Raw genomic sequence first — 9481 nt, forward strand, 5'->3', positions numbered from 1 at the left:
AATTTTTCTAGAATTCAGCAACAAACTCTTTGATTATTAACGTGTTAGCAGTAATAGCTTTAAAGATCCTCGATCATTCAAAGAACGGTAATATTATGCAAAACGGCTCCATCTTGTCATCCGATCTATCTAAGAAAGAACAGATATTATGATAGTGTCAAAATCCTTTACTTTTACGATTTGCACACACAAAAAAACAAACAAGATAACAAGTTAGTAAAATTTATAAAAATATTTAAAACTTGTATGTGTATGCACGTATATGTTTATGAGCGGATAAGTCTTTATAAACTTATAAGCTCAAACACACGTATAAGATCAAACTATATTTCAACGTGTAAGTCTTGTAACGTATAAGGCAGAAAACGGATAAGTCTAATTATGGATAAGCATGATGCAACGGTTAAGTACAGATCACACGAATAAGTCTATATCACATGTAATTTCAGACAAACGGATAAGCTCAGTTCAGCGTATAAGTACATTACACGTATGAGTCCGTAAGAAACCATTCAACAAATAAAATTATAAAGCTTATACACCGTATAAGTCAAAGGGACTTATACATCGTATAAGTTCATAACTTTATGCGTTCAAATATAGGTCAAATACAATCTGGAAGTAATCAATAGCGATAATCAAATTAATATAGATCAATGGGTTCGGAAAAACTTCGATGCACAAATAAGACCAGAAACCCTATGTCAACATATCAAAATCAACTCCAATTAGATCCAAGTGTATAAGGTACTGTTCCTCGAAACTAAACACTTTCAAATCTATGATTCTGGAATACTTTTATACCTTTTCAATCTCAAGTGGTGTGCAGATCAACGACAAGAAATCTCAGAAATCAATTTCACACAACATATACGGACAGATGAATAACGATTAGAGAGCAGTGTGTATGTTCTCAACAAGAGGATAAGTTTGTAATAATGAAACATAGCGTATAACCATCTTATTTATATGGAACACATATACGCTTGTATAAGTTAATTGACTTATGTGTCGTATAAGCCAAATAGACTTATAAGCCATAGAAGTTAATTACTTATACGTTTGCAATTTTCACATGATTAAACTTTGACAAATTTCACACATACGATCCCGATCAAGTCCAAATTAATGAACTTGATAAATCCGTTTGAAAATTTTGAAACAACTTTAATTTAAAAAAACAACCAATTTCACAATTATTGAAATATTCAAGTCCAACTTAATGACCTAGACTAATTCATTTTGATGTTTTGAAAATATTTTCCAGAAACAACCACTCGAATCACCATTCACCAAAATCGAAAATAATACAGAAATGTAAAATATTTTTGGTTTATGAACGAATAGATGTAATCAAAACAAAATTTATCAAAACAAGAACTAATAACAACCATAAACAAACATATTTTTGTTAGTTGAGCAAGGAATCATATTCATCAATCTGTTCTTCCATCACGATTTTCAGCTTTATTTTGTCTGAGGTTAAGCCAGTTATGGGTATTGTTGTCCACTTAAACATTCATAACAAAAGATTCAGAGCCATCAGTGATACGATTAAGGTTCAATTAAGCACATAATATCATAACATGATCAGATTCTAATCTTGATTCAGACATATTTTGATTTTGACCATGTCAGCCCAACTTGACTTAAACCTTAGAACCAGCAGATCAAAACATTTAAAACTTTTAAATTTGGCAATCATAGAAACAGTATTCCACAACATGGTATACCCCCGTTATCAAGCAATACACTAAGTTTCCTTTACCAACGACGAGTATGCAAGATTTCATTTGTCGGCTTGTAGACATTGTATCCCCTGAGGTCCGTTTCTTATTGGTATTAAGACGCACACATGGGAGGAACAATGTATGACTAACATTTTTGATAAAGTCACTAGTGAACTTTGTACATTTGTGCATAGTGATCAATGTTTATTGACTTATCAGGGGTTCGCTCCTTTGAGCAGGATTTTAAATTTTCATTTTAATGAAAACCGCATTAAGACCTCATGGCTCCAGAAACTTAATGCATCCCATCAATACAGGATTTAAGGTCATAAATCCATACACCGTTGAAATTTAGACCGTGTACTAGACGTTTAAAACACTTTATTTTAGGTGATCTACTGAAACATAAGGCTTGAGTATGACAGGCTATTACATTTCTGCCTTCATTACCAAGACTTTTGCTAGAATTCTAACCCATCTTTCAGCATGGCAATTTATGTTTATATAACTTATTCCCTTACTTGTTTGTTCAAAAACCTACCCATACATCGAACGTTAAGCAATAGACTTTTATACTTCAATTTACCGGATTTGTAACAAGACGATCAATGTACTATCTTCTTCCTTTTATGCTTCAAAACAAAATTTGAGGAGCAATTATTGTTTTTGTATTTACACATTTTTCAAATGTTTTTGGCTTTTAAGATTTTACAAATGTGTTTATATTTATCCCTAACCATTTCACCCCCTAAAATCAAACTATTTAAAAAAAATATTTACAAAGAAAAATTGACCTGGTGAATGGTTACTCAAAAGTCGGAATCCATAACCTTGGGATCACTTAGTTTCCCACCGCCCATGTTCTTTATACCGTTAAGCCCCAACAAATACAAAAATTTGTTGTTATCGAATGCTTTAGTAAAAAGATCAGCATTTTGTTCGTCGGTGTGAATTTTGTCTACGGTAGTCACCTTCTTCTCGTAACACACACGGATAAGTGATACCGTATGTCAATATGTTTTGTTTTCGAGTGACTTATTGTCACACCCCGACCAAAGGCGGCGGAACATGCCGGGATGCAACGGATTGCCCAAAAAACAAAACACTATTAAAGTGATAATATTTAATCAACTCATTTATTTCATAAATCATTAAATAACACATATTGTTCATACAAACAAATTAAATACAAGTAAACAAATATATTGTTCGTTTTACTAATATCCTAATAGTCTTGATAACGTTTTTCGTCAAGTTCTCGAGTCAACCCAATTCAAACCTGTAACATTTCATAAAATAAAGTTTATCAACACAAAGTTGGTGAGAAATTCATAAGTTTGAGCATATAAGTATATAGCGATAAAAAGTCACAAAACTCGTATACGAAACAATAAATAATAGCAATAATTTGGATAAAAGATAAATCGCTAATTGAATTAGTTAGCGACACCTAACTATAAGGGAATGCCAAATAGTCTATGATTTTATAGTTATCGTTAATTTCATTACGTTAACGACACTTTTCTACAAGGGGATGCCAAGTAGTCTAGGATTTATAGATCAACCAACCAAAACCGATAAACACATAGGCATATAATCGTAGAACACCAAATCGAGCAAGTATTTAAGTAAAGTATACAATAACGTTTGTGGTTTAAGATTCAAGAATAAAAAATATAGTTTAATAAGTATGAAATGTCACCCCCAAAACAAATATGGAAAACGGGGTATGAAAGTACTCACGTTCAAGTAATAAACTTGATCGGTAAAATGACAAGTAACCGGAAGGATGAGGTTGATTGAGAAAGGTCTAGGTTAAAAGAAAACTTGTATATGAAATGCTGTCTAAGAAATCTTAAAATGAAATAATTGGAAATAAATGCAAACAATTTAAAGTTTAGGGTTTAAAAATGTAAATACTCAAGAACTTATAATAATAACCCTTTAAAATGTAAGTTTGCTCGAAACCAAGCTAAAGTATCTAACCTTAATATTTACTCAACCTATTTCAAGTAATAAGGTGGGTAAAATGCCAAGAATGCAAGTCGCTTTGGGATAAAGATACAAAAACAGGTTTTAACGAGTGTTTCGGGTTGTTGGTTCGGGTTTTGATAATTGGTCAATCCCAAAGTCAACTTTCCAAAATAATGAATGTTTTGAGATAACTCAATAAAATTTACTAAGACTTAACTAAGTATGTAGTTCAATTGTTTTAGAACTAATAACGTCCATTAAGCGAGTGTTCGGTTTTGTCGGTCCAAACTTTGTTATAAGATCAAGTTGGATCCAACATTTCCAAGTACTTCAGAAAATAATTAAAATCAGTTTATAAAGTATTTTTGAAGATTTATACAAGTCTTGATAGCTAAAAACACACTTGTGTGTCTTAAGCGAGTGAAAATCGGTTTAGGTCGGTTTGGTTCGGGCTTCATCTCACAATAAGTTCATAGATGGTTTCCACATGTCCAAATATCAAAGAACTTGTATAATAATTTATAAATGATGAAACTTAAGTTTTATTACCCAAAAGTTAACAATAAAGTCTTTTAAACGAAAGTTCGGTTTGGTTCGGTTTCCATCTCACAATAAGTTCATAGATGGTTTCCACATGCCCAAATATCCAAGGACTTGTATAGCAATGTAAAAATGAGAATACTTAAGTTTTACAACCAAAAAGTTAACAATAAAGTATTTAAATAAAAGTTCGGTTTACGGTTCGGATCTAGTTATGGGTTAAGACCGAGTTTAGAATCTACTAACCCATAACCATGGAACTCATAAAAATGGTTTTATAAACTGAGAACTAACATTAAACATGTTTAAACAAGTATTTAAAAATAACTAGTAAGCAAAGTCCGGTTTACAGTTTAGTGCTATTTACGGTTAAACCGAAGCATGGACCCTCAAACTCATAACCATGGAACTTGTAAATAAACTAAAATGAGCAGAAGTTAAGCATGGTTAGTATGTATAAAAAAGTTTTATAATTATATATATATATATCAGGAACATGAAGTTCTCCATGAAGCCTTGCCTTACAAGGTCTGAAACCTCACCGATCGAAACCGGAGAAGCAACTACCGAAGGTAACAAGGGGTATTATTATATATATGTTCTACAACCATAAACAAGTATTAATAAGACTATAAAAAAAGTTAGAATGAAAGATTAAACTCAGTTTGACTTTTGGATGTCAAACCTTCAAGAACACTAAGAAAATAACATTAGATCTTTGATGTTTGAGAGAGTTTTTGGAGTTGTAGCAGTGGAAAATGAAGGGGAAAGGGGGTGTATATATAGGGTAATGTTGGTGGTCAAATATGAGTGTTAAACACAAGAAGTTTCATGCAAAAAGGGGTCAAAACAAGCACAAAACAACGAATTCGGAGCTGCTGGTCTGATGGGGATCGCGCGACGCGACCGTAGGAGGTTCCCCCGTCGCGCGGCTCGATGGGGTGGAGGTTGTTATATTTTTAAACTTTCAAAAATGACAGTTTGGCTCCGGGAGTTGATTTTAAGTGTTTTTAACTCATTTTAAGGCCCGAAAAGGATTTTTTTCAAGACCCAACAAGTGTAAAAAAATATTGTAACATAAAACCCATCATTTTGATTATGTCGGGGGTTTCGGTTTACAAAACGGGTCGATTTATAAGTATATGAATAAAATAATGAAAACGAATCGGACCCAAAATTGACGACTGTCACACTTACCAGGTTCTTAGTTATGGATATAGCAGAAGTACTATCTAAAAAAACTAAGAGTAGTAAGAAATTTCAAACCGTAGTCGTGCATTTGTTGTTTTATCCACAAAACCTGGGAACAATAGCTAGATGCGGCTACATATTTGGCTTCACAGGTGGATAGTGACACAGTTTTCTGCTTCTTACACTGCCATGTCACCAACCCGCTACCAAATAACTAACAGCCAGCGGTGGTAGATTTGGCGTTTAGCTTGAAGCTACCATAGTAAGTATCAGAAAATGTTCTCAGCTCATATACATCGTCTCGAGGATACCAAAGACCGAACCCTAGACACCACTTAAGATACCGTAGAATCCGCTTCACCAACGTTATTTGAGATACCCTTGGACTGGATTGATATCGGGCACACAAACATGTTGGATACATGATGTCTGGTCTTGAAGCAGTGAGATACATAAGGTAACCAATCATAGGACGGTAGAGTGTTTCATCTACCTTCTCCCCGGTGGGATCAGGACCAATTCCAAGATTTAGCGGGATAAGAGTGTTGCTCGGCGATGAGTCAGCCATGTTGAATATTTCGAGGATATCTTTGGCATATCTTGTCTGATGAATGAAGATTCCATCAGAAAGTTGTTTGACTTGCAAACCAAAAAAAACTTCAACTCTCCCACAACGCTCATTTCAAACTTTGAGTTCATCTTGCAAACATTGATATGACCCATACAACGATTCCATAACACTGACTCATTTTCAGACGTCTTGGTGACAAAACACTGAACAGTACTTTGAGTCGACGATGCAACACTCATGTGAAGCACATAAAGATAATTCTCCCTTGGTGCTTTCATCAATATCCATTCTTCAGAAATCTTATATCCAGGCATCAGATACATACAATCTTGACTTGTAAAGTGTGTTGAGAAGGCTTTGTCACAAATTTGGGAGATACTCAGAAAATTATTTTCAAGCTCAGTGATGTAATTCTCATTTTCTAACATCACTTTCCCGTTTGATAATGTACCCTCACCAACAATTTGTCCTCCTTGATTTCCTGCAAACCCCACATATCCTCCTCGTATAGATTTAACATTCTTTAAAAAATGAAGAGTTCTTCTCATGTGTCGAGAGGCTCCACTATCTATAATCCAACGTGAGTCATTGGATCTCGAAAGCCCCTACAAAAGTTAGAAGTTAATGAAACAAGGAAACCCAAACCTTCTTGTCTTGGGTTGTTTCATTAAATTCTAATATCATCCTCATAATCAGTCAAAGAATCAACCGATTAGCATGATTTAAACAAATTAGAAGACTCAGATTTTAAAGGTTCAACATCTTTACATTTCTCAATTTTACAAGATTCAATATCATTCTTAGTGGTTGAAATATTAGGTTTGTCTTTAATTTTACCCTTAACCACCTAGTTCTGTCCAACAGAACTTGTCTTCTTTAAAAAAACCATTATTTTTCTTAACATTTGAAGATTCACCCACTTCAAAAATCTTTTTGACAAGTTCCTTATCTACACCCCTTTTTAAAATCTTGATTGGTGGAGGTATAGATTTTACCAATACATATGGTTTTTTGTTCACCACATGTTTTCTTTCTTGAGAAAATCTTTTAAGACATGAATAAAATAAATGTCCCTCTTCATTACAACAGAAGCATTTTCGCCTATCAACAAATTTGTTAACAGGATGAACATGATTCCCTTGTTTTTCTCTTTCAGCTTTGAGTTTATAAAACTCATCATTTGATTGCCTTGTAAAAATGGCCTCTTTTTCTTTCCTTAGAGGTCTCACCTTTAAGAAATGTAATCTTTTGATAACCATCATTTGATTTTACAGAATCCTGGTTACCCTCCTTAAACCCAATACCTTTTCTTATGTAATAAAAACTTGTTTTAGCCAATTTTTAATTATGATTACCAGTTTTGGTTAATGTTTGAGTTTCAGGTCCGGTTTTACCCATGGATTTACAAATTTATCACTTGTTTCAGATTTTATCTCAGAAAACACAAATTCAACAACTATCTTACCCACTTCGCTCTCACATTCAGAGTTATTGAAAGTTTTAACATTTTACTCATCACATGATATATATGAAGAAATATCATGATGTGGTGTACCAGTTTCCACACTCATCGCCTTAAGAAACCCTTCAGACTCTTTTGGTACATAAGAGCTCCAGATTGGTGGCGAAACAACATGATATTTCGAATCATCCATTCTGTCCTCAACAGAATGCTTTGGGACAATGTGATCAAGAACATATGATGAGGCGTAATAGCTTTAAAGTTTAGTGTCAACTCTTTCAGTTTCAATTTTAATCAATTGAAGTTCTTTTTTTAATTTTGCTTTCTCATCAACATGCCTATTCATATCAATTTGTTTATCTTTTACTGTTTGAGTTAGCATAGAAGTTTTTTTCTCATCTTGTAGGATTTTTACCCACAAGCTTTTCTCACATTTTTGAAGTTTATTAAAAGCTTCTTTAACTCTTTAATAATCTTGAAATTTTTTCTCATCTTGTAGGATTTTCACCCACAAGCTTTTCTCACATTTTTGAAGTTTATAAAAAGCATCTTTAACTCTTTTATAATCTTGAAAGTTTTTATATTCTGTTTTAAGAGAATTAATCACAAAATCCTTTTCCTCACATGATTCACAAACATGTTCAACATTAGTAGAGAATTTTACATGCCAGCCATGAATGCCTGATTGGCAGACTCTACTTCAATATCTTCAATATCAACTGTCGCTGTCATAGTTTCATCACACATTTCTTCTACTTTTGTAGCTTCATGAACTTCATCAGTTGCTACACTCTCTCCTTCTTCATCATCATTTCCAAATTCAATCTTTCCATGTGGAACTTCCTCACCATTGAACCATCTTGCAAAACTTTAAAAAACGTCAAGAGGTAAGAATGATTTAAAGAATTCATTAGGAATCGAATCAAAACTTTCAATAGATTCAGTCCCCTCTGAAATCTCCTCAGTAATGTTCTCTTGATCAGCAAAAATCTCTTCAGTTTCCACATCTTTTTCATCATTACCTGCATTAAAAACACATACCTGTTCTACAGCTTCCTTATCAATCACCTCAGCAACATTTGTTCGAAGAACAATAGAATTCCAATTGAAACACTCATCCAATTGTTCATGACTCGCTTTTGATGAAGATGCTTCATTTTTCTTTGATGATTCAGCAGGTGCAGGAGAACTCTGATGATAAATGGCTTGACGACTGTAATCCCTACCAAAAGGATTAGGACTAGCATCTCCAACTTCTGGATTAGTGCATTCCCTAATGAAGTGACCATTTTCCTTGCATCGAAAACATCGGACCTTTGACTTGTTAAATCCGAGTTTTGAAGTTGTCCCATCAAGCCAGTATTTACCATTAATCTCTAGTGCCCCTCTCACAACACTAGCCATATACCAACGAATATCAAACATTTTCATTTCCTCAGGATCAATCTGATTATAATCTTTTTTAGTCATGTTGTAATTACCAATACGCCCAGCTATCAAACACTCATATGACTCAAGGACGAATCCTTAAAATGCCATATGTTCAGAAACGTTTTCTACGGTCAATCCATTGTTTTTCTTGATATTAACAACAATGTTACATTGAACAACATCAGATGGTGGACTCGTGGGCTTAGGAGATTGATTAGGAATAGTGGTTGAATTGGTTCTATTGTAGGAGCTTGTGTAGTGTGGTATGCTAGAGGATTAATTTGGTTGAGAAATTCCACCAAAACTACTATTTGTGACAAAAGCAGTTTGTATCTTTGGGCTAGGAGCAATCACAGATTGTGATGCATTAAAGTATAACCCAATGTCTTGAGTGACCGAAGTGCTCTTCATTTTCTGTTTCTTTTTTAGCTCAAGTTCATGTGCTTCCAACTTCTCAATGATTCAGGCTAAAGTCATTCTTGCATAATTGATCGGGTTTGATTGTTGAATCATAATTAAAGTATTCAAGTCATCAGACAAAGAATCAGCAAGCTTTTAAATGTATTCATACTCTTCTTTATC

Source organism: Bidens hawaiensis, unplaced genomic scaffold (assembly GCF_021521415.1).
Source record: "Bidens hawaiensis isolate Kalapana, Puna unplaced genomic scaffold, B.hawaiensis_p1.1 tig00000670_1, whole genome shotgun sequence".
NCBI lineage: Eukaryota > Viridiplantae > Streptophyta > Magnoliopsida > Asterales > Asteraceae > Bidens > Bidens hawaiensis.